The sequence below is a fragment of the Panulirus ornatus genome, chromosome 42 (genome assembly GCF_036320965.1).
Source record: "Panulirus ornatus isolate Po-2019 chromosome 42, ASM3632096v1, whole genome shotgun sequence".
Taxonomy (NCBI): domain Eukaryota; kingdom Metazoa; phylum Arthropoda; class Malacostraca; order Decapoda; family Palinuridae; genus Panulirus; species Panulirus ornatus.
Window position 1 is genome coordinate 6,955,757 of NC_092265.1, and position 26,744 is coordinate 6,982,500.

The window sequence follows — 26,744 nt, forward strand, 5'->3', positions numbered from 1 at the left end:
ATGATTATAATGATGTCAAAAATAACAAACGAACTATATACAGCAATTGTGGTAATAGAAGTAGTAGTTGTAGTATTAGTAGTAGTAGTAGTAAGAGTAGCAGTGGTGGTAGTAGTAGTAGTAGTAGTAGTAGTAGTAGTAGTAGTAGTAGTAGTAGGGACGTGAGTTGAAGACTTTGACTGAGGTAGAGATAAAAGGACTGGGGTAGTACTGGGTGGACTAGCCCCCCTGGCCCACTACCAGTTCACCTTCAACCTCCAGCGACCGTCAAGTTCTAGTTAGCGTCAGCAGCTTTTGCGACGCGACCTGCGACAGAATCGTAAAACGCCTGCGCGTCTATCCCGACCCGCTCCCATCCAGCGAGTTCAGGATGAGAAAGATGACGATTTACAGCTATGATGAGTGTGTTGGAAAAGATTTACAGCTATGAGGAGTGTGTTGGAAAAGATTTACAGCTATGTGGAGTATGTTGGAAAAATCTACAGCTATGAGGAGTGTGTTCGAAAAGATTTACAGCTATGAGGTGTGTGTTGGGGTGGATTTACAGCTATGAGGTGTGTGATGGGGATGATTTACAACTATGAAGAGTGTGATGGGGTGGATTCATAAGTATGAGGAGTGTGCTGGGGGAAGAGTGAAAAAGGGAAGCCTTGTAAGATTACATACCACCACAGCGGACGCTGCACGAGCGCACATCGGTTACAACACGTGTGCCACAAACATGTTTCACGCACGAGATGAGTCGTTCTCTAACACATTACCCCTTCCCCGGCAACAACAGACTTGGGCCCACGAGTGACCTTTGACCACGCCCTTAGGAATTAGGTCAAAGTTCGGGCCACCGTATTCAAGGGTCAACCCTTCATGCTCAGGGATCGTAGCGTCGTGTTCAAGAATCGCATCGTCGCATACACAAAGGACCGTACCGTCGTGTTCAAGGATCGTACCGTCGTATACGCAAAGGACCGTACCGTCGTGCACAATGGTCGTTCTGTCGTCCTCAAAGGAAGGCGTGACTACATCAGCGCAAGTCGTTTCATCATGCTGTTTTTTTTTTTTCTCGGAATTTCATCTCCGTGCTCAGTAAAGTGACACACACACACACACACACACACACACACACACACACACACACACAGAGGCTGTGTCCCGAGGAGGCGTTCCTCTCCCAGACACCTCCGGAAGGGACGGCACAGCTGCTGATAACGCGATGACTCTCTGTCGCAAACAACTTGTTTTTCGGGCTTCGATATGTCGCAGAGGTTGACGCTCCTCTTGCCTTACGTCTTATCCGTGAATGATACACCACGTAAAGGTTATCGAATTCCTTTTCTCTTGAGTTTCAATTCCTCGTAAGGAAGATATATGGACGATCCATGAGGCAGATTGAGGTAATTCGACCATGTGTAGCCTGCTTAAGGTGCTTAGAGACTGGTAATATAGAGATGAGGTATATATATATAAACCCACTCTCTCACAGAACTGAGCTGATGCTCTGTATTGGGCAGGTTTGAGCCCATCCCTTACAGTCAAGTCCCTATGGATGATGTGGCGAGCAGCCAATATACATCAGATCCCACAAAGGGGTGGGGGGAAAAACAATGCAAGATGGTCCTCTAGGAGAAGGAATTAAACATCACTAAAGAGGGTGCGTCTGCGAGGGATATTCACACATATATATACATTTCCTTTCTATGGATAAACGTGGAGGACATGAGGTCTTCTTACTAGGCCGTGTTGTGTGACCCCGAACATGAAACATCCCCGGACGCGCTAAGCAGAGGGAGGTCTGCCGCTTCCGCTGCTCCTGGTGGTGGTGGTGGTGAGAGATCCGGTTGAATATGCTGTTGTGTGAAGGCTGTCAGGGAGGACGGATGGCTCTCTCTCTCTCTCTCTCTCTCTCTCTCTCTCTCTCTCTCTCTCTCGGAGATGGAAGGATATGGTGGGCGAGGGGGTGGTACATGGGGGTTTTAGGGGGGGGGGAGGCAAGGAGAGAGAGAGAGAGAGAGAGAGAGAGAGAGAGAGAGAGAGAGAGAGAGAGAGAGAGAGAGAGAGAGAGAGAGAGAGAGAGAGAGAGAGAGAGAGTGGAGTGGTCTACCTCCTCGCAGCAAATTCTCCCGTTCCAAAAACACACACACACACACACACAAACGCACGCACGCACGCACGTGCGGCACGTGCCTTTGACCTTCTACTGCAGATCAGTCATACGTGATGCTCCGACTGCAGCGCAACCTCAGCTTTTGAACGATTCATGTGTATCTTTCCCACACCCAACACCACCTCGACGTCCTAGAAGAGAGAGGAGGAGGAGGAGGAGGAGGATTCCCTTCCCTTCCTGTTTCTAAATTTCTTAATTAAGAGGAAAATAAGTAGTTCCAGTTGTTATAGTGATTCAAGAGGGTGTTTCAAGATTACACCTTCCACAGGCGTTCCGTTGGGGGGGTCATCGTCCCTACTTCGTTGGGGGAAAGGAGACAACAACAGAGCTGATACAAGCCTTAAGAAGCTTTTTGTCCTTAGTTTAGAGACGCTGCCGCTGAGGACTTAAGCTTTTTTATGTCCTTGTGTAGAGGTCTGCTGCGGAGGACTTAAGCTTTGTCCTTAGTGTAGAGACGTTGTTGCTAAGGCCTTCAGCTTTATCCAGTGTGCAGAGGCCTACTGCAGAGGACTTAAGCTTTATCCTTGCGTATAGGCCTGCTGCAGAGGACTTAAGCTTTATCCTTAGTGTAGAGACGATGCAGAGGACTTAAGCCTTACAGTGGCTTAAGCTTCGTCTTCGTGTTTGGGGGAGTCGCTATTGTGAACTCAAGCTTCGTCCTCGTGTAGAGGCGCTTCTGCTGCCGGGCTTAAGCTTGGTGGTGGGTTTCATACAGCCCCGACGGAGGGCAAGGTTTCATTCCACTTGCACAGACCAACCCTGGCCCCTGCCCCTCACCGTGGTAAATCAAGATGCTCGACAATGCTGATGACGGTGTATTACGCTGGTAGCGAACAGACCCTCAATGACACGGTTGGGAGGTCGTGGTGTGTCGCTCACGACATCTACCGCTTCGCCGACGACACGGCAGCGACCAACGGCCGACGACGCCTCAAGGAAATAAGGATAGAAGGAAGGAAGGGGAGGGGATGGGAAGGAAGGACGGAAGGAGGGGGAGGGGATGGGAAGGAAGGAAGGAAGGAAGGAAGGAAGGAAGGAAGGAAGGAAAGAAGGAAGGAAGGGGAGGGGAAGGGAAGGAAGGAATGAAGGAAAAGGGAGGCCAAGGGAAGGAAGGAAGGGATTGATGTCTCCGGTTGGTGTTGAAATCGAACGCTGATGGGCGCGAGGCGATACGGTGAAGCGAAAGAAGTGGAGAGAGAGAGAGAGAGAGAGAGAGAGAGAGAGAGAGAGAGAGAGAGAGAGAGAGAGAGAGAGAGAGAGAGAGAGAGAGAGACAACCACATCAGCTGCCTACAAGGCGTACCTGCAACTGTGGCGGGGCGTCGTGGGCGTCTGGCATAATAAATAATCGTAAAATCGTAACGGACGATGACAGTTATCGAACTTACAACTGGAAGACAAAAGAAAAGAAAATATATATATAGAAGGGAACTGTCGCTCCAACGCCACCGTTATTATATGGCGAGTAGATGCGACCCTTTATCTCAAACGTCAGGTCCAAACCCCAGGTTCGAAACCAGGACGACATATTTCTTAAGGACGAATGAAGGTGAAAGGTAGGAAGGAGGGAGGTGGGGGTCTTGCGGGGATGGCGTTGGTTCCTTCGTTAGCAGCAGGAAAACACTCTTCTCCTTCTCCTCCTCCTCCTCCTCCTCCTTCTTCTACACGTACAGTAGAGGGTAACACAGGCCCCTTTACCAACCTCAAGCCTAGGATAAAAGCTCTAAGTTGGAACAGCTTCTTGCACGCCATCACACTCACCAATAGGTCCTAACACACACACACACACACACACACACACACACACACACACACTCAAACACAGATACCCACTTTCCCAAAGCACTCAGTCATCCACCTCCAGCTCTAGCCCTACCGATATTCCTGGAATGCAGCGGATAACAAGCGCGAGCAACAAAGGAGGTGTGCATGAAGTGTACCTCCAGATCCGATCAAGAATAGATGCCCCATTGTGGGCATGCGACGAACACCCTTGAGCTTTCTGCGAGACGCGAGAGAGAGAGAGAGAAAGAGACACCACCCACCCTCAACCCTCCTTCGACACTCGTCTCTTAAGTAATCCCCAGCGAGATAACAAACAGGTAAGAGAGGTGAGGTAGGTAGCGTTGTCTCTGGCCATCACGTCCGGAGAACTGTATCGTGCCGTGCGATCAAAACATGTATGAACGAGACGATTTACTGATCCGTCGCGATAACGGTCGAAGTTCATTAGGGAGGGAGGGAAAGGGGACGGACGGACGCCGAAAAATCGTGAGCGCTGTCAAGGATTATCGCTGGGAAGTAGTGTTGCGCCCTCTTGGTCAAGAAGTGGAGTGAACATACCCTTGACACAGGACTTGGAGGAGCATTCCGCAGGCTGAGACAATGGAGTACCACAGTGACGCAGACAAAGGGAAAATTGAATATTTTTTTTTTCTCTCTCTCTCTCTCTGTCTCAGGGCATAGAAGTATTGCTAGACAAAGAGGCTGACGACTTATCGACCAAAAGAGGAATAAATCTGGCAAAAATAGGACATGAGTTTGCGTCCCCATCAGATAAGAAAATGGCACACTGCCCTTAAAAAGATGAGGAATGTTCGGCTGACAAAGAAAATAGCGCATGGGTCAAAAAAAAGAAAAAAAAAAGGGAGGAGGGGGGAGCTATATGTAAGTCGTTTTCTTTCAGATAACAACAAATGGTACGTGAGAATATAGATGGAGTGGAGTACAGAAAAGTTCCTCTGAGAAAGAGCCTCAAATTTATGGCAGGAAAATGTCAAAAGGAACCAGTAACCTCGACCTAAAAATCTTTAAAGACAGATATCTGGACGAAATACCTAAAGTCCTTTGTTGAAGGTATCGTTTCACACACACACACACACACACACACACACACACACACACACACAAACAACACACACACACACACACACACACACACACACACACACACACACACACACACACAAACAACACACACACACACACACACACACACACACACACACACACACACACACACACACACACACAGGCATCTCTGTGTGTCATGAATCTTCAAAGGCATCAAAAAATATGTTTGCCTCAGTAACTCCTGATGTGGCTAACCTTCTGATTGCCAGCGTAGTCAGAAGGGGAGAAATACTTACTGGACCGAGTACTATCACCAATGAAGCAACATATCCATCAGACTAAATGAGTATCATTCGAACGACAACAGAAAAACAATAACAACAACTTTATATTAAGCCAACTCTTCTTTTTTTTTTTTCAGTATGTAAAAAGCTGCCAATACATTCCCCTCTTCTGCCCACAACATCACCTCCAGCTTAGGTGTCTGTGGAGGAATTCGATCTTCCATCGGAATCGGTGTCTGATCTTATACACCCACCTCATGAGCCTTCCATATGGCTGATGTATGGCAAGTATTCCAATGAATGACGTTCTACATTTGTGTGAATCATTCAACCAGTCGTACCCCAGATTAGTGAGATGGCCGACGCGTAAATGTCCCCACCCAGTTTTACGTTTGTGACTAATTCAACCAATCATATCGCAATATGATTAAATGGCCGACACTTAAAACGCCCCAGTATGTAAATGCCTCAATTGAGTGCCCAGCTATACGACTGATAATATAATTAGATGAACAGATAGCCAAGAAGTTAACCGTCTTAATCAGTAAAGTATGTGGCGTCGTGATCAGATAAACGTACATGAAAACAGGAACGCAAATAGACTCTCTGGACTGGAAAGCTAAGGGAAAATATTTCTTAGGAAACTCACAGGACTGAAAAGCTAAAAGAAAATGTTACTAGGAAACTCTCAGTACTGTAAAACTAAGAGAAAATGTTTACTAGGAAACTCTAAGGGCTTTCTATAAAGCTAAAGGGGAAAATGCTCCACTAGAAACCTCTCTTAGATTTTCTATAAATCTAAAGGGAAATATTTCACTCGGAAACCCCAAGAAATGGAAACCTAAGGGAAAATGTCTCACCAGGACACTCGCATAACTGGGGAGCTGAAGGGGAAATATGTCACACAAGGAAACAGATGTGGATACTGTCATTAGTACTCCCGGACTGCAGGGAGAGAGAGAGAGGGGGGGAAGTTTCCAGCCCCACCCTCCTTATCAGCGCCCCAGTCGCCTTAACACGGAAGACAAAGACAGTGAGCCAACGGGCTGCAGCCAAATAGTTAAGATGGGCTGTAAGATCGATGGTTCGTTAGAGGTATGGTCAGTTGTTTGGTGCTTCAAGCCTATCCAAGTGCCAAGGTCATTAAGATGGGCTGTAAGAGCGATGGTTCGTTAGTGGTATGGTCGGTTGTTTGGTGCTTTAAGCCTATCCAAGTGCCAGGGTCATTAAGGCCGTCAACGAGCCACACACCCCACCAACTGAAAAATCCTCGACACCTTCTTCAGGAGTTGTGGTAAATTCTAAGACCGCATACGCTCTCAGTGGATGTGGTCCTTGGCAAGAGCGAAGACAACATTCATTTACTGGTATTGCGATTACAAAGAATGGTTCATTTTGGTCCGAAAAAAAAGAACAATGATTTATCTCTGGTTCATAACGAATATGGCTGATATGGAAGGAAATAAAGATGGTTGATATGGAAGGAGATTAATATCTTTATCTATACTGTGTCATCAATGGTGGCTCTGTCTTAGTTAAGTCTCTTTTTGAGTCTATCTATCGTTTCCGCAATGAGTGATCAAAATAGGGAATTTAAGACAATCACCTAAAATGGATGTGAAAATTTGATCAAAAAATATTTGAAACTATCGAAGGTAAAATGTGAGTTTCAGCTCTGGGGTGTAACATTAATTATAATTGACAGATATAACCAGTAATTCCTAAGTATAGAGGGACCAGTGTGTATATCTCATAAGAAAACACTCTCAAGGTCAACAAATCAACCCACTGCCAGTATAAAGATGACCTGACCCCCCACTACACCTCACGTTAACCCATCTGGACCTTCTCCCACCAACCCTCAAACTATGGGGAGGTGACAATGGTTCTAATCACCCCACACCTGGAAGGCAAAGTGGTCGGCAGAAGAAATCACTCGCCGCTTGTAGAACAAGATTTTCTTGAATCGTATACACGCAGCACGGAGCAGTAACTCCAGCAGCAGCAGCAGCAGCAGTAGCAACATACCAAGTCCATCATAATGCGGTACCATTGTCCCGCTGAGAAACACCTCCCTCTCTCTCTCTCTCTCTCTTTCTCTCCTCCTCTTGCACACTTCCCTCCTCTCCTCCTCCTCCTCCCTCCTCAACAACACTCATCCTCCCCCTTCCCCTCTCCTCCTCCCCCTTCCCCTCTCCCCGTTCCCCTACCTACCGACGACCCCAGGCGAGCATGTCCGCCCCTCCCTCCTACCACTTCCCCCCATGCAGGACCGGGGGCGGTGAGCAGAATCTCAGACAGGATCAGCGGAGTTAATGTGACCACACCCAAGCCAAGCTTGCCTGGGTGGAGGCTGCTGTGGGAAGGGGAGAGAGAGAGAGAGAGAGAGAGAGAGAGAGAGAGAGAGAGAGAGAGAGAGAGAGAGAGAGAGAGAGAGAGAGAGAGAGAGAGAGTTGGGAGAGCTGGCTGGAGGTGGGAAGGGGTTAAATGAGGTTTTTATCCCATCAGGTTATAAGATGATGTGGAAATGTTGACCCTGTAAGTGTGGTGGCGAGGGCGGGTGCTTGCTGGGGCGGGGCGGGGCGGGTCGGGGCGGGGCAGGCAGGGCGGGGCGGGGCAGGGCGGGGCAGGGCGAGAGGAGTGGGAAGGGGGGGGGGGGGGAGGGGAGTGGTTGGCTAGCTGGGACGTGAGGCTGGCTAGCTGGGGTTGCTGTGGGAGAAGAGGGGGGGAATGGAGGGGGGAGGTGGCTTGACAAGGGGGGTCGGCGGTGGTGGTGGTAAAGTTGGTGGCTGGTGTGGCGTGTCTCTCTGGTCATTCCCTCCATCTGACTGTGAATAACTCCTCTTTTTCGTCTATGTTTTTTTCCTTCCTCCGCATCTTTTCATTTTCCTCTCTTTGTCGCACGTCGTCTCTGTTATTGTGTCCGTCACGCATCTATTTGCTCTACGTCTTTTTCATTACATTTTGCTCAAGCGCCTGTCTATTCTACCACTTTCCCTCGGTGACTCTGATCTCTCTTCAACTCCTTTCGCGCTCTTTTCTTCTCTCGATTCTCCTCCCCCTCTCTACTCATTCTATCCTCCCTCACCCTTTCCCTATATGTCTCTCTCTCTCTCTCACTCTCTCTCTCTCTCTCTCTCTCTCTCTCTCTCTCTCTCTCTCTCTCTCTCTCTCTCCTTTTATCCATCTCACATTCACCAGTTCCCCTTAGCATTCCTTGCCTCTCACTGTCTCCCTTTCCCTCGCCCGGCTCGCATCACACCCTACCATCCGTCCTTATCGCCCCGTTCCATCGTGGTAGCCCCTCCTTCGCTTCTCCTTCTATGGGATCGCCACACCCACCTTGTCCTGAGCGGCCAGACCTTTACATGCAGAGGGGATTCATTCACAAAACTCCCGTGTGAACAACCCGTCGACCCTCCGTGTGTCCTTCAGGTCCCCCCCAACTAAAGAAAGAAAAATATCCGACCTTGAGTGCCCCTTTTTGTATTTCCATATATATAAAAAGGAAGATGATGATCCGTCAAAGCTTGCAGAAGAACCTCAATCATCATTATTCCTTCCAAGACTTGGGCTCACTAACTACCTCCTCCTCCTCTTCTTCCTCCAAGCATGGGGCAAAGGTTGATCCAAGCTGCTACTGCTTACAGTAGTTTGTCGATGTTGGGTATCTATATTGGCCCTCCACTCCTTCCTTCCTTCCAGAGAGAGAGAGACGGTGTATAGAAGATGGTATCAGGATACGGGACGGCAGGGTGGTGATGGTAACATCTACCGTTGATGTCGATCTTTCGATGCCATCTGCTTCGTGTCCCCTCCAGTAACTGCAGGAGGTGTCGCCATCTGGATAACGCCAGTGACCATTTGAGATCAGGGATAGGAATGTAGATGGCAAATCCTTATCTCAGCTGACGACTAGGGAGGCTCGTTGCTTTACTAACAGCCTGGTTATCGGGAGGGTTAGCGACGGCTGTGCTGTGGGCCAGCACTTCGGTGGCTGTCAACTTTAAGTCTTTGGACCCAGGTTGCTTGCTGTCTTTTTTTTTTTCTTTCTGCCTCACCCACACGTAAGCTGCTGGCGTTCACTCCACAAACATAGAATCTCACACATGATACTTGAGAACACGTAATTCACACGACTTGTTCTTCGTAACCCTAAATTTTCCTGAGGTGAGCGCTACGTGTTCGCCCTGACTTCTGGCAAAATCTCGTCGTAAGTAAGTACTCTTTCTCTCAATATCAGTCCGCGTCGCTCACTCTTTCCCTTCAAGTTCTATGTCTCTCTTTCTGCTTGCTTTCTCTCTCTCTAGTTTCATCATATTCTGTCTCACTCTTAACCTGGTTTTTGCTTTTCCTATCTTTCTTCAGTATGTGCTTTTCTCCAGATCCATAAATGCCATATACATTTCCTTCTACGTCTCCTAATACTTCACACACACACACACACACACACACACACACACACACACACACACACACACACACACTCACACACGTTATTTAAAGCAAAACACCCAATCTACACATTTCTCACTCCTTTAAGTTTTCTCTCCACTGCGCTTCTTTAATATTCTCAGTCTCTCTCACTTGCACACGTTTTGCCCTCCTTTCTCTTTCTTTCATCCTCCTTCTGTCCTCCCATCTCTCTCTCTCTCTCTCTCTCTCTCTCTCTCTCTCTCTCTCTCTCTCTCTCCCTCCTGGTGCCTGGCAGGCCACGCCACGGTGCACCGTCTGACAGGGTCAGGAGAGAGGTGGTCAGTAGGCTGACTCAAGGTCACCTGCGCCTGCTGACTGGTGCGGGCTTGCCCCAAGGGGGTCTCTGAGCACCAGTGGCGTGTATAATGACTGGTGGTGGCGGTGTTGGCGGTGGTGGCGGTGGGTGATGGCGATTGTAGTGGTGGTGATGTTGGTGGGTGATACAAGAGGGAGAGGTTGATGGTGGGGAGAGGCTGTGGTTGTGGTGGGTAATAGAAGTGGTTGTACTTTTGGTGGTGGTTGTGGTTTCGTCTTGTTTGGTGGAGAAGAGGTGGTTTTGTAGGTAGTGGGTGGACGAGGGAGAGGTGGTGATGGCCCTGAGTGTGCTGGGAGAAGAATATGTGGCGCTGATATATATATATATATATATATATATATATATATATATATATATATATATATATATATATATATATATATATATATACATATATATATCCTGGCATTACTAGATACAACATCAGTGAGTTATCTTTCCAACGATTAGGTCTAGTTTAAGAGAACTCAAGGCTAATCCAACACCACCACACGACTGCAGGCGAGGGTGAGACAGCTGGCAAAATCTGGTCTGACCTCTCCTGGCAGGAGTTGACCTGATCTGGCAGAACGACCTCTACTGGCAGTGGATGACCTGATTTCTCTGGGGTGGTGCGTGGGGGATGGGGAGAGGGGGAGGACGGTGGGGGGGATAAGAAGGGGTTTCCGACATCTTGTGGCATTAAGTGACCTGACCTCCCGAAGGCGGCAGGTGACCTAGCTTCTCAAGGGAGTAGTTGTCCTTATCTCCACAAACAGGTGATGACCTCGTTTCCCAGGTATGGTCATCTAACTCTTGCTCACGGTCTAACTTATACTGACCAATGACCCCGACCTTATCTTGGCAGAGGATGGCCACATACTGGTTGATGACCCACCCTCTTCTGGCAGCTGACCTTACGACAGTTGACCTGATGTCACTTGGGAGAATATGACGTGACTTCTGGCACAAAATGAGGTGACATCTCCAGGGAGGAGAAGGAGATATGACCTCTCTTGATGTTGGATGACATGACCCCTTCTCTCAAACGCTGACTTGGACCTGCTGGACCGTAAGCTGACCTGACCTCTCCTCGAACGAGGCATTTAATCTCTCCTACCAGTAAATGGAATGACCTCGTCCGGGAATAGCTTATGTGACCTCGCCTACAACCCGTCAAACCAAGGAGGTCACAAGGTCAAAGGGTGCAGTCTCTTACGACCAGCCACGCCCTTTTCACTGTGACCTTTAATCATTTGTTGCTTGACATCAGACTTAATTTCCCCCTCCCCCCCTCGCTTTACATCAGAGGAAATAGACATCCACAGTAAAAATAAACAAGAAATCTAAAAGCGGGAAAGACACAACCTCGCAGAAACAAACGCGAACTCCCCCCAAAAAAAAATATGACGAGAAGAAATTTGAAAAGCCAGGTTCGATACCCTCCTACAGGAGAAAAAAAAAAAAGAAAAAGAAAATCTTATCCTGGTTTTCCACGTGTGAGTTTAATCATCGCAACTTAATGGAACCTGAGTACTGAGGGAAGGTCAGGGTAGGTTTGTTTTAATTCATTGTGCAAGCTGGTGGACACGAGGCAGCCCCCTGATCCCTCCCTGTGAGGTTGAGCAACTTGGAGGGTGAGGAGGGTATAAACGTACAGAAGGGGTGTTGTTGGGGGGGTTCGGAGAAGGGCAGGTCATGTTGCAGGACCTGAGTTTTGACTGGCGAGTCTTGGCGTCTCCTGCAGGTCATGATGCAGGACCTGAGTTTTGACTAGCGAGTCTTGGCCTCTCCTGCAGGTCATGCTGCAGGACCTGGGTTTTGACGGGTGAGTCTTGGCGTCTCCTACAGGTCATGTTGAGGACCTGGGCCTTGAGGGGTGAGTCTCATCGTCTCCTACAAGACCGTTCGAACATCTGGACCCTAACGGTTACGTCAGGTCTTCTAAGCTATTGAACTATTCTTAGCTGAAAACATTATTTTGGCAAGTTACGTCCCTTCCCACACGTGAGGTGACCTTATAACAAGAACCTTAAACCTTTCTCCCTGTGACTGGAATCCCTAAGCACACAAGGATGGTGGCGTGAGAGATACAAAATGCGACCTATTACAATAACAAATAACAACTAATGAGACTTAATACATGAACAAGAACATTCTCTTCCATGTTTCAGGCAACATTAGGTAAGAAAGTTCCAGTGGTCTTGATCAGAGTGACCTTAAACAAGCACTAGGTCCATTCTTTGCTCAGGGTGACCTCATGAAAGGGGAGCGTCACGTCCTGGATTTACAACACCTTGTGGGAATGCAGCAGTGTGAGTGTGTCGGCAGGAGGTCTCCGGTACTTGGCAATCGATGAGGAAAGTAATATTTCAAGTACTTAAAAAAGTAAATGAGATGAGATTATATCCATATTGCTTGTCATTTATCTTAGCTGAGAATTACTTTTCAGTGTACATGATTTTGAAGTCTCCATTCTAATGGAGGTGACGTGACACATACCACACACACTCGTCTTGATAAATACTTGTCTTCTAATTTTTCGTGTCTACTTCTTACAACCTTTAAATTTCTTTTGATCATCCTTCAACTCTGCATACGATCTCGCGCTTTCGATGAAACCACCATCTGTTACAGCTTGTGCATCCACATACTAAACCTCAGATGGTGCAGTTCTTCCCATTTGTCCTTATAATCTCAAACCCTCAGGATCTACAGAGTTACTAATTCTAAACTGTTCTGAGTCTCGTTCCGCAAACTTGTCTCTCGTCCACTTCCTACATAACCTTACACCTTAAAGGAGGAATTATCAGATTCATACAACAGGATGCTACGAAGCTGAATAATACCATACGTGTGTAAATTCTATCACCTTACACGCCTCAGTATATACATTCATCACCATTCTCACTTACGACTTGAGCCTCGAAGATTTAAACCACATACCATCCACGCATTCCTGCGTACCACCAGCTAGGAATTACTGTCCAGAGTTATTAAGTCTGCTACAGGAGTAGCAGCCCTGTCACCCTACCACGCCTCACTGTTTGCTCTGCTCTTGTCTCGTATTCACTCTTAATCTTCATCCCTTTTGCACAGTTGGTCGCTCGTACAACTTCTCCTCCACCTGCTGGGCCTCAGTGACTATCCAGGCTTCGTCTATGACTTCCAATTTCTTCGCGGATTTTCACACACAATCCTTTCATTCTTCAAGAATGTCGCATGGCGCAGTTGGCATTCATGTGGATTTCTGACCTCAGTGACAACTCCTCCTCTTCCTCCCTCTCGAAATTCAGCTAACGAAATATTCATTTACCTTCGTTAAATGATACTCTCAGTCGGCTTGACTGGCCTTCGTCCGTTTTCTCTGACGATGTTTATTTACGCTGCGGTGGCCTACTTTTCAACTCAATTTACCTTCGTTCCAGCCTTCCCTGCGCGCAGAGTTCCGAGGTTAGTTACTCCACGTTCGTCTAACTTGTTAGGGTCTGTAGCGGACACTGTATAGTGTTCTTTCCTATATTTCTTCTGTTCAATACAAGTTCCTGGAGTAGTATATGAAATCCTTCAGGGTGTTCTTCACAGCCTTTGGCAGGTGAATACAATCCCGATTTCAACTCCGCCCTGAGGGCATGGCATATCTCACAGAAAATTCTATCAAAACGAACCATGGGCTGGCAAACAGGGTTGTTCGGATATGCTCACTGTAGAAAGCATGGCCTCAATCCATTACTGGACCAAGCATTATGTACCTATAGTATCTCACAATCACAACCCTTGTTGCCAGCGAAGCAACAACAAACTTACAATATTATACTACACAACTGGACCATCGGCTCATCCAGGACGTAATGTTGGCATCTCTATGGAAGTTTTTAAACACTTCTTTTTTTCTAACCTCAAACAGACGCGAATCCAACCTACAACCTTCAGTCGACGGAACGGATAATCAGTCCTACTCTACAAAACACCATTTACTCTGGGCAATACATACAACATACTTATGACATTGTCTACACACTAGAAACATGAACACGAAAGCAACATACAGACCAAATGTCGTCTGAACACTCATATGTACCACATATGCACAAAGAAAGAGAATCCCTAAGTATCCTCTACAAACAAAATACCCGCTCCAATCTAAACCTAGCCTCACCGATCTGGTCACTCACCCTTTCAAAAGCAAATACAACTAAGTTGCAAACCACACAAAACAGAGACCTCAGAACAATCACTGGACGCCTGGAAACTGCAAATACTTAACAACTACACAATGAAACATAGATCATCTAAATACAATCCTTCCGCAACATGCTCGACACTCATTCTTTTGCAACGGCACAAGACTTCTCCTATCCAAACCACACCATAACTAACTACCAACCTATACTCATACATCCCTCCTAACCCCCAACATCCATCATTCTAACAAAACGTATGCACACAAAAATGACCCGACAGTCCATAAACAAATCGTCCTCCTGAATTAGTTTTAAACACCATCCCGCAACTGAAACCTAACTCCCTAGACATACACGAGTCACACTTTCTCGTCTACGCTATGGACACAAACCATCACTACAACTCTACATCTCCCGATTCTACATGCCTCAAGACCCTTCATGCCCACGATGAAGCTACCACAATGACGACACCGCACACCGCTCAGTGGCTCGGCAGTGACCCCACATAGACATACACATACTTTATGACCTGTGGTCCAGCCCGATGGACATGGCCGGCTTCCCGGGCGCTGCAGCAGCAGCCCACAGAGAGAGAGAGAGAGAGAGAGAGAGAGAGAGAGAGAGAGAGAGAGAGAGAGAGAGAGAGAGAGAGAGAGAGAGAGAGAGAGAGAGAGAGATACTAGAAAAGAAACAAACAGTAGAACGTCATCGTCTCTGCGCATCAAACTCGCCGAACAGGAAAGGAAGAGAAGCGTTGCGAACACACACACACGTCTTCCAGTAATGTACAAGACCTCCTACATCACAGATCGGTACCGCCCCTCCGTCAGGAGCCTCTCACCCCTACTCCAGAGACTCCACGAGGCATGGCAACAGCAAGGGGGAGGTATATATCAGCACGGCTGACAACACATGCCGGATCCCAGTCAGAGACGGCGCCTTATCACACAAGTTTCAAACATGCTTTACTAATCGATTCTTTATTCCTTCCACAATCGAACTAATTGTTCCAGAGGTTATCCGGCTCCACACACCTTCAGGTCCTCGTTTTCCTCCTCTTTTTTTTTTTTTCTCCCTACAAGACGCCCCATTAACCTGTCAACTCTCAACTCATCGCTTTAACTGCCTCTCCCGCCCTAGCATAAGACTCCTCCTGCTAAGGTCTATTAATTCACCCACAGGTGGAAGGAGGAGGGGAAAAAGGGGGAGGGAGGGAGGGGGAACGAGTTCTGAGGTAAATTGCCATACCAATGTGTCTGCACCAGGTGGGACCAAGAGAGGATCTGTATACCATCAACTTTACGCATGAGTATTAGCAGCACCGTGATCGACTTGGTTACTTAACACTGCTTATTAATTTTCTTCCATTATGTAAAGTCTCTCTCTCTCTCTCTCTCTCTCTCTCTCTCTCTCTCTCTCTCTCTCTCTCTGACTCTGATGGTTGTAACACCAGATTCTCCAACAATTCAAGCTTGCGGTAGCCTTGAAGATCATCCAACCGAAACGCTGGGGGAAGTTATACACACATATTTCCTCTAGATAATACACTCTCATGAATATCGTGTGGCTGTTTGGCCGAAATGCAATATACGGGAGAAAGACAGATCCCAGCTTAGGGGGAGTAGGAAAATGTGGAGGGGTGGTTCTAGTGCAACGAGAAGGCTGGTTCACCAACATTCCCCTCCTCCTCCTCCCATATGCTTACCATATTAAGTGGCTTTTGCCAATGAAAAAAAAAAAAATTAAGAAAAGATACCCTATGACAGTTCGTGATGTGGGGGTTTTATCTAAGTTCAAGTGTTTGTGTGTTTTGTGTTTTGTACGTATCATTATTTTTTTCCTATTTTTTTACACACGGCCAAACTCTTGCAAGTACAATCCCCGATTTTGGTTTGTAGGTACTTCAGAATTTGGCCATAAAGTTTTAAACAATGGCACACTGGCATTGGAAGTCGTTCCAAGGCCCCGAAAGAGCCGATCCAATCTATGATAGATTACGCTTAGTTCATGGCATCAATCTAAAGGCGATTTAGCACATCCAGCCTCAAACTGTAACGAAGGCACTAAAGTATCAAAGGCAGGATCCAAAGGTACCAGAGCCTCGTCTTAAAGACCAATAAACGCCACCTTTTCAAGAGTCTAACTTACTACAGCTTCTTGTAGTACTTAAGAGGCCCCAAGTGTTATCATATGTTGGTACTTCAAAATCTGGGCCGAGTTCTTAAGTCACCGAGAACCGGGCTGATAAACGCTCCCTTTCAAAGTTCAGACTTACAATATCTTCATGATGCTTATTCAGTTTTGAAATGACCAGACATTTCAATTTTTCTCTCTCTCTCCACAGTCGGCCTTGAAGACCATTGAATAATCAACCAAGGCCATCTTCGTGAATTTATCCTTTACTAAAAGCCTTTTATTTTTTTTTCTACTCGCGCAGCGGCGGGTAACCCAATTAAACAATGAACGTATCAACAAATACATATCAAAAATGTCTTGATTAATCATTTAATCTACTTATTTATATACCGAGCTTCAAAAATGTCTGTTGATTAATCATTTAATCTACTTATTTATATAACGAGCTTCAAAAGTGTCTGTTGATTAATCATTTAATCTACTTATTTATATAACGAGCTTTAATAATGTCTGTTGATTAATCATTTAATCTACTTATTTATATAACGAGCTTTAATAATGTCTGTTGATTAATCATTTAATCTACTTATTTATATAACGAGCTTTAATAATGTCTGTTGATTAATCATTTAATCTACTTATTTATATAACGAGCTTTAATAATGTCTGTTGATTAATCATTTAATCTACTTATTTATATAACGAGCTTTAATAATGTCTGTTGATTAATCATTTAATCTACTTATTTATATAACGAGCTTCAAAAGTGTCTGTTGATTAATCATTTAATCAACTTATTTATATAACGAGCTTCAAAAGTGTCTGTTGATTAATCATTTAATCTACTTATTTATATAACGAGCTTTAATAATGTCTGTTGATTAATCATTTAATCTACTTATTTATATAACGAGCTTTAATAATGTCTGTTGATTAATCATTTAATCTACTTATTTATATAACGAGCTTTAATAATGTCTGTTGATTAATCATTTAATCTACTTATTTATATAACGAGCTTTAATAATGTCTGTTGATTAATCATTTAATCTACTTATTTATATAACGAGCTTCAAAAGTGTCTGTTGATTAATCATTTAATCTACTTATTTATATAACGAGCTTTAATAATGTCTGTTGATTAATCATTTAATCTACTTATTCATATAACGAGCTTTAATAATGTCTGTTGATTAATCATTTAATCTACTTATTTATATAACGAACTTTAATAATATCTGTTGATTAATCATTTAATCTACTTATTTATATAACGAACTTTAATAATGTCTGTTGATTAATCATTTAATCTACTTATTTATATAACGAGCTTTAATAATGTCTGTTGATTAATCATTTAATCTACTTATTTATATAACGAGCTTTAATAATGTCTGTTGATTAATCATTTAATCTACTTATCTATAACGAGCTTTAATAATGTCTGTTGATTAATCATTTAATCTACTTATTTATATAACGAACTTTAATAATGTCTGTTGATTAATCATTTAATCTACTTATTTATATAACGAGCTTTAATAATGTCTGTTGATTAATCATTTAATCTACTTATCTATAACGAGCTTCCAGATCCAGGTAGTAGGAGGTAGGCAGTCGAGGGGGCTGGTTTTAAGTCGGCCGTGAACGCTCGACTGAGTATGAAAGTGATCCTTCTCTTGATGAGTCTGTCACTAAGGCACATTCCCACCGCAGGGAGTCAATGTAGCTAGCTCGCTGCTCAGAGACAATATATATATATATATACATTTTCTTTTTCCACCATACCCCCGACTCCAGGGCTACTGTATACTTGAAGAGCCACGCTCTTCTCCTTTAAAGCCTGTGAGGTGTCAGTTGCCGTTGTATGCTCATGACACGGTGCTGGTGGCCAATTCGAGTGAGGAACTGCACACGATGGGTCTCTGAGCTTGTGTGTGTGTGTGTGTGTGTGTGTGTGTGTGTGTGTGTGTGTGTGTGTGTGTGTGTGTGAAGGGAGAAAGCTGATAGTAAATGTTAATAAAAGGTTTTCATTATCAGGTCTAGTGGTGCTCAGAAATTCTCTTTACCTAAAGTACCTTTTTTTTCGACTTTACTTTGATAGGAGTCGTAGTCCTTGTATCCCAAAAAGAAGTGATGGCCATTAAAAAAAAAATCATAGATGATAATAAAGATATAATGGAAACGTCACAGATGATAATATAGACGTGATAAATTCACCATAGATGATAACACAGACATAATAAAACCGCCATAGATGATAACACAGACATAATAAAACCACCACAGACGATAATGTAGAGAGATATATACAGAAATTCGAGAACGGGGCCACACCTCTGGAGGGAGGGAAGGAGGGAGGGAGGGAGGGAGGGAGGGAGGGAGGGAGGGAGGGAGGGAGGGAGGGAGGGAGGGAGGCAGGGAGGGAGGGGAAGAAAGAACCAGACAGTGGGTGAAGTGGTTCCCCCCTGCTTGACAAAGGACTCCCTCATAGTCCTCTTCCCTTAGCACCTCATACCCTCCCACGACCAGCTGTCGGGGATCTGTCTAAACCCCCCCCCCCCTCCCCCCCCAACCAACAAGCGGTTGTATAACCACATCTGTGACTGTGGTTACTCACCACACTCATGCAAATGTTGTTGCAGTTGTTCCCACCATACGAAAGCAAAGTGTGCTTGTGTGTGTGTGTGTGTGTAGCGTGTCGAGAAGTTCTCGACGGCTGGAGAACGTTCCACGTTCTGAGAGAGAGAGAAAGAGAGAGAGAGAGAGATAGAGATAGAGATAGAGAGAGAGAGAGAGAGAGAGAGAGAGAGAGAGAGAGAGAGAGAGGAGAACTAATGTGGTGTCTTGGTGACATCCGGTCCTGTCTGTGAGGTGGAGTGTGGTGTGTGTGAGGTGGAGTGTGGTGTCTGTGAGGTGGAGTGTGGTGTCTGTGAGGTGGAGTGTGGTGTCTGTATGGTGGAATGTGATACACACGGTGTATGTGCGATGATTAATATGGTGTATGTATGGTAGAATGTGGTGTCTCTATGACCCAACACGGTGTCTGCATGATCCAAAATGGTGTTTGTATGATAAAAAAAATGGTGTCTGTGCGATCCAAAATGGTGTATGTCTGATGTAATGCCGTATCTGTAGGATGTAATGTCTGTATGATATAGTCTGGTGTTTGTATAATACAATATGTCTGTATAAAACTATAGGGTATTGTATGATACAGTATGGTGTTTGTATAATACAATACGTCTGTATAATACAACAGGGTGTCTATATTGCCATAGGATGTTTTTTTACGCACGCCAAAACGTTTTTACGTATACCTGCAGTGTGATTAAACCCGTAACCATGACACGAGTGACGTAAGTATAAAAATGACTTGAGGAATGACCAGCTTCAGTGCAATATATATACATTCCTCACCACGTAAGAACAGATAACAATAACTGCCTTGGATTCTCTGCTTTACTCATGTAAATCAGTCGAGGTATTACCTGCTTCAGCAATTCTTATTTATTGACTCTTGAGTGTCCTAAATTCATTGAAGACTTCTTGGGTAATGTTGAAAGGAGGGGAAAAAAAAAAAGAAATTAAATAAAATGTATGAGGCTTATAAGTGACTGTCTGAATGAGATGTTGTATATTAACAATGTCAAGATATATTGTGAAGTATGTTGTGAGTGTTGTCGGTACTATTTCTTTGTAGATCCATCTTTGTCTTTAGGGACTAAGGTCAACTTCCCTGTTTGTAAACGAAAAAAAAAAAAAAATACATATAAAAGTAAATTGACATGAGGAGAAATATGTCAAAATCGGCCTTGAAGACTTCTAGTAGGCAGCTTCTTAGTACCTCAGCATCACTAGTTTCTAGTAGTCAGACACCACTAGCTTCTAGTGGCCCGGCTTCACACTAGCTTCCAGTAACTCACACTCACTACCTTACGTTAGCCAGTCTTCAACACCTCCTGACAGCTTAACGTCAGAGAACTCCCATCTAGAAGTCCTGCCTCACTCTGGTCTAACACATCAACCCTCTCGTACACAGAGCCCAAGAGCCTCACATCTTCTCCCTAGGCTGTACAGTGTAGACCCCGAAGCCTCTGGTGGGACCTGACTAGGGCTACCAACTCGGCAAATGAGGATCGAAAACGAGCTGGAATCTCGGATCAGGAAAAGCTAGGACGAACGAGACGAGACGAGACGAAACGAGACAGGCGAGACTAACGGGGTGATTACACTTGTCAGAGAGACTTAAACTCTCAGGGGAATGGCTAGGTACGCCAATCAACTCGAATCAATATGAGTGTCATCTCTGATTATACAAGAAGGGAATGGGCCATATGGGCACTAGCAGTGATCAGAAATTTCCTCCTTTTAAAGCCACTTGCTATCTGATCTCTTTAAGAGATTCTTACGACTGCTGCGTTGGAACATTAAAAAAACCATGGTCTGGTATTCATGGGAGACAATAAAGAAGGTCTTCAATGCCTCATGGACTATTGCTAGTAGTACTGTCAGTGCCTGTGCGAGTACATGTGGGCATCAGGGTTAAGATCGGAGGGAAAAAAAATATCTTCGTCTTAGGCTTGGATAACCTACCCACAGCCATTTCGAATTCACAGTATAAGGACGTTTTCTATGGACCTTTCTGTGGTCCTGGTACCACTGAACTTACTGACAGACACTATAACGTGAATATAACAATACATAACAATGTGGATGAGTGAAATCAATCTGAACACTTGACTTCCCAAGAGGACAGCAGAGTCTATGTCTGTCATCAACGGAACACTGAGTGCCTCATCTGCTCAACTGAAGCCGGAAGGTTGCATAGAACAATGTGAGAAGTATCGGAAAATCTACATTTTCTCAAGCGTGTTTGCGAAAGGATCAGAACCCATTAAACTCCAACCTCATTTATTTTTCATGAATGTCTAACTTCCAGTCACTGAATCTCATATGTCCCTGAATGGATTCCGAAGGAGCTGAACCAATTAACGACGTGTTTCACCATCTCAGTGCACGAGAAGTGGGGTTGGTGACAGCGACAGACGCTGTACTTATGGCCAATGAGAACTTAGTGAAAGCTGAGATCGAGGGATGATGGAATGAACCACCAGTAGCCTCTCATGGAAATAACCATTACTAGTTCAGGTGTGTCTCCCTGTTACCCTTGTCCCACTTCTTCCCATGTTCTCCGAAAAGAAAAACAGAAAATGAAGGAAGATAATCTGCAGGTAACGATGATAATAGAAGTAGAAAGAATAAATAATAATAATAAGGATGTCAATAATAATAATGATAAGGATTATAAAGATATTAATAATATCAATACTAGTAAGGATAATAACGATAATGATAATATTAATAATAAGAAGGATGATAAAGATAATAATAACAATAATAATCATGAATATGATAACAGTAATAATGATAACAGTAATAATAATAATAATAATAATAATAATAATAATAATAATAATAATAATAATAGTAATAATAATAACAATAATAATAATAATAAAAATAATAATAATTATAATAATAATAATAATAATAATAATAATAATAATAATAATAATAATAATAATAATAATAATACTTAAAGGCTACCTCGCAAACGCGGGAGACAGCGACAAAGTATAAAAAAAAAAAAAAAAAAAAATACCTAAAGGCATGACAATACAAGAATCTTGCAGGATCCAGATTGGCTCCGAGAACAACAATATCCCCCAACACGTCTCTCAGAGGGGGAAGAGTCGGGTGTAATCCCTTTCTAGTACAGTCTCAGCCTCCAAGAAAGCTACAAAAACTGGCTGATTAAGGTTTCTTGTGCGACACACACACACACGAGTTCTAATCTTAAATATAGGCCGAGTCCGCTGCTTACATACGAACCCAAAGCTGATCCTTGCGCATGGGGGTTGCGTGGCAGTTCACAGGGATGTTTGAGGAGAGGGAGGAAAGGGCTCGAACGCAGCTTTCCCTCCTTGTACGTTATTTGACCAGATTAGAAAGTCCTTTGAAGTCTCTTTCCCAACCACACGCACACAGCCACGGGGTTCGATACGCGCGTTGTGCTCTGCCTTACCGAGAGAGAGAGAGAGAGAGAGAGAGAGAGAGAGAGAGAGAGAGAGAGAGAGAGAGAGAGAGAGAGAGATTGCCAGAACACAATCACTCCTCATTTCCACTCGAATATCTGTTTGTCATATTTTTTCTCCCCCTTTTATGTAAAATCGGCCAGACGTTGCCCCATGCAGGCAGACTGGTCCATTTCCTTATCATTTATTCAACAATTTTTTTTCCCCCCTCTCTCTCTCTCTCCCCCTCCCTTAACTAAGGGCGTGGCCGGCAGTTAACTAGTACAGTAAACTGGATGTACTTGTGTTACTCCTGTTCCTACTATCTGATGCTCATTTTTTCCCCTCCCTATTTCGCCGTAAAAGGTGTACGATTCTGTTTACGCTAATTGGAACATACCAGAGTTCTGTTGGTCTTGTAGAGAGCACACTTGTTCCTCTCTCTCTCTCTCTCTCTGCTCGCTGGAGTACACACAGTGTGCGTTTCTTCCAGGTGATAAAGAGGTGGAATCCAGGTATGTTTGTCTAGGTGATAAAGAACTGGACTCTCAGTGAACGCGATCGCATTTCTCGCTCGAACTCTCATGGCCGCTTCCCCCCGACGGCAGTGTGGTTCATAGCCATACCTGAGTGAACTTATTCCCTCACCCCGGGTGTAAATCAAGGGGATTGAGGGAACTGTAAACGAGAGCTCGTATCCTGAATTTACAAAGGGGACTGGAAGCGCGGTACAGGGGGGTACAGCCTGAAAGATACAGTGCGAGTCCAGATTATCTTCTTTTTTTTTCTTTTTGGAAAGTTAATCTGAGTTGTGTCTGGGAGCTAGAAAGTCTGTGGACGGGAGGAGGAGGAGGAGGAGGAGGAGGAGGAGGAGGAGGAGGAGAAGGAGGAGGAGGAGAAGGAGGAGGAGATGTGAGGGTGTTTGCTGGGGAAGTGGCAGGCACAGGGGGCTTGCAGAGGGAGTGGGAGGGAAGGAAGAAGACACCCCCGACCGTGGTGAGGGTGAGGTGGAGCGAGGTGAGGGAAAGACATGGGATGGAAGGCGGGCCAGAGGGACGAACGGAGAATAAACCAACGGACGCTGAGTACGAACATTTTTTTTTCCCGAAGCCGAAGTAAGAAACGGGACGGATTCCTTAAGCAAGCCCGTAGCGTCGCTGACGAAGGTCGCACTCGAGCACTTTAAAAACGAGGCATTCCGTACCCAGGGGAGGAGGAGGGGTAGAGGACGACCCCCGCAAGAGGTGGAATGTGCGGCTTGCCTACTCCCACGACGCGTGGAGGCGTCGCCCAGGGCCAGTGCAGCCAGTACCTCACACACTTTACGATTAGACAAGTGTCAGGCAATTACTACGCCACCGCCAGTCATTGCTTTATAATTCCCAGGTCACCGGCAGACACGCAAGGTGAATGTGGAGGCGAACCACCACCTCGACCCAGAGGTGGAGGAGAACTACGAATCCGATCCTGAAGTGGAGGGGAACCGCTAATCCGACCCTGAAGTGGAGGAGAGCCACTGTGCCGACCACTGCAGGTGGAGAACCATTATTCCAATCCTAAAGTGGAGGGGAACCACTAATCCGTCCCTGAAGAGGAGGAGAACCACTGCCTCGACCCTGAAGTGGAGGAGAACCAGTACCTCGACCCTGAAGTGGAGGAGAACCAGTACCTCGACCCTGAAGTGGAGGAGAACCAGTACCTCGACCCTGAAGTGGAGGAGAACCAGTACCTCGACCCTGAAGTGGAGGAGAACCAGTACCTCGACCCTGAAGTAGAAGAGAACCACTACATCGAGGCACACTATGCCTGACACTCTGAAGCGAGGAGGACGTGGAGGTGATGAACCTGAGCATGAGTCGTTTCCTTAGTCGTTTGGGAGCTGGTGAACGACGGCATGAGCTAACGAAGCCGTTCACCACCTACCTAACGACGACGAAATGGGCCCTAAATCACTTAAGGAAAATAGTTGACTCGTTTGGCTAGAAACGACGACGGATTTTACGTGGAGGAGTTCACTTGAAAGACCTTCCCACACTCATTTTTTAAGTAATTTCAAGGGTGACTAATGCATTGAAAACAATAGAATACGCAGATAAATGTTCAATGGATTCCAGGAAAGAAAAAAAGAATTCAGGTGTAACCTCGGTTACACCTGAGAGCAGTGGCCAAAATGCTTTTGACTCCACCCGAGGCTAGTAAAGAGGTACTCCACACTAAGGTAATTACTCCCATCATACGTACGAAACAGCTGCCCACAAGAAAACGGGACGCTGTTCCTCTACAACACCCCTAGGTTTTGGGAAAGCAGATTTATCTATTCTTTTAATGCTTATTACATCTGTGGTTTTCAGGACAGAGTAAAGGCTATGGTTATGCCCAACATGTTTCCTTGTTATTACAAGGATGTACTGTCATGTTTGGAACCTGAAACAGAGGAAAACGAGTGATATCTATAAAGAGGTATAGGTGGAAGCTGCACTCTACCACAACTGATTTTAAGGTAAATCACTGCTTCCCCACTACGAGATACTGCAGTCGTCCGAATGAATGGGAAGGGATGTGTTCAGCAGGAGAGAGAGAGAGAGAGAGAGAGAGAGAGAGAGAGAGAGAGAGAGAGAGAGAGAGAGAGAGAGAGAGAGAGAGAGAGAGAGACTACCAGAGTAAGGATGGGAGAGGCAGTGAGTTGGAGTATACAGAGAGGAATCATCAGTATAATAAGAGTGAACAAGGGGTTATTTATTAGACGTTGAAGGGAAATCGTCAATGGAAAGAGGAGAAAGAGAAAAGGCGACGGGACAGCACCCCTTGGGGACACTTCGACCGACATAACCAGAAGGGGGAAGCGAGAAGTACTAAGGATCAGTCACAGAGGAGAAAGGACGACCAGTAGTAGACTTGGCAAAGAGTCCATGGAGAGCTTCAAAGACTTCAGTGACACCGGAAACAAAAGAGCAACGGAGGCGATAGCTGGGAAGGTTAGGACGATTTCCTTAGGGATGGGCAACACCAAGAAACGAATCCAGGAAGGAAAAGTTTGGGGGTTTTTTGAGACAAAGAAATAACAGTCGAGCAAGGACCGGAGTTTACTCTAAGCCACGCTTCGCTACGATTCGAAAAGCTGTGCTATCTGGGCCCCACACACCTTGTCCACACGAAGCTGGGAGAATGAGTCGGAGGTGCCCTGCCCCCTTCCAGTTAAATACAGATGGAACGGGTTCTGTGTGAGAGGAGATGAGGATGCAGGACTTGGAGAAGAGGACCCCGAAAGGATCATCAAGAGATGATGTCAAACCAGAACACTTTTTCTTTTCATGAAAGTGCGCTTGAATTTACGAAGAGCAGCTTTGCAACGATTCTGAGCAGAAACGAAAGCGGGTTGTGATTTAAGGGGAATGGAAGAAGATTCACATAACCCGATACGCTCTCTCCCGCTACATCTTAATTTTCTCCTCCTTTAGGAGTTCCTAAGACCATCATCTCATCATGCCCTTTCATCTTATCTTACCTCCACCGCTCCAACCTCCATTCTAGACTCCATTGTTACCCTCGTTTGCCCTCCAGCGGCGAATAGATGAGAGAGAGAGAGAGAGAGAGAGAGAGAGAGAGAGAGAGAGAGAGAGAGAGAGAGAGAGAGAGAGAGAGAGAGAGAGAGGAGACCTGAATTTGTTTCAGTCCATGCAACGGGGTAACCACCTTATGAAGCAGGTCGGTAGCAGAACGAATCACTTATACCCCGACAGGTGCGCTCTGAAAGCGCTAATCACCAGAGTGTGTCGGGCACGTTGTGTGGTGTAGAGTGTGTGTGAGTGGAGGGAGGGGGCAGAGTGCGTAGGGTACAGTGTGCGGGGTACGGTGTATGGGTCGGAAAATGTGGATCAATGTGTGTGGGGGAGCGTGTGTGGAACAGTGTGTGTGTGTGTGTGTGTGTGTGTGTGTGTGTGTGTGGAGCAGTGCGTGTGTGTAGGGAAGAATGTGTGGAGGAGCGCGTGAGGTGGCAGAGTGTGTTTGGGAGTTACAGCCTAGGGTATAAAGTGCATCACGTCTGGTGTTTAAGACTGGGTGTGAGAGAGACTAGTTATAAGGGCGTAGGTGACGTGAGGAGAAAGAGGAATACAAGTACCAGAAAGCCTCCACTCTGTCGAAATGTTCATACGAGCATCTAGTGCTTTAAAGGGATCCAAGCCCTTGTAAATCCCCTTTTCGCAACCACATACGAAACAAAGAAAAAAAAGATGTGGTGTTATGAAGGCATTCCAGACATAAGGAGACCCCCATC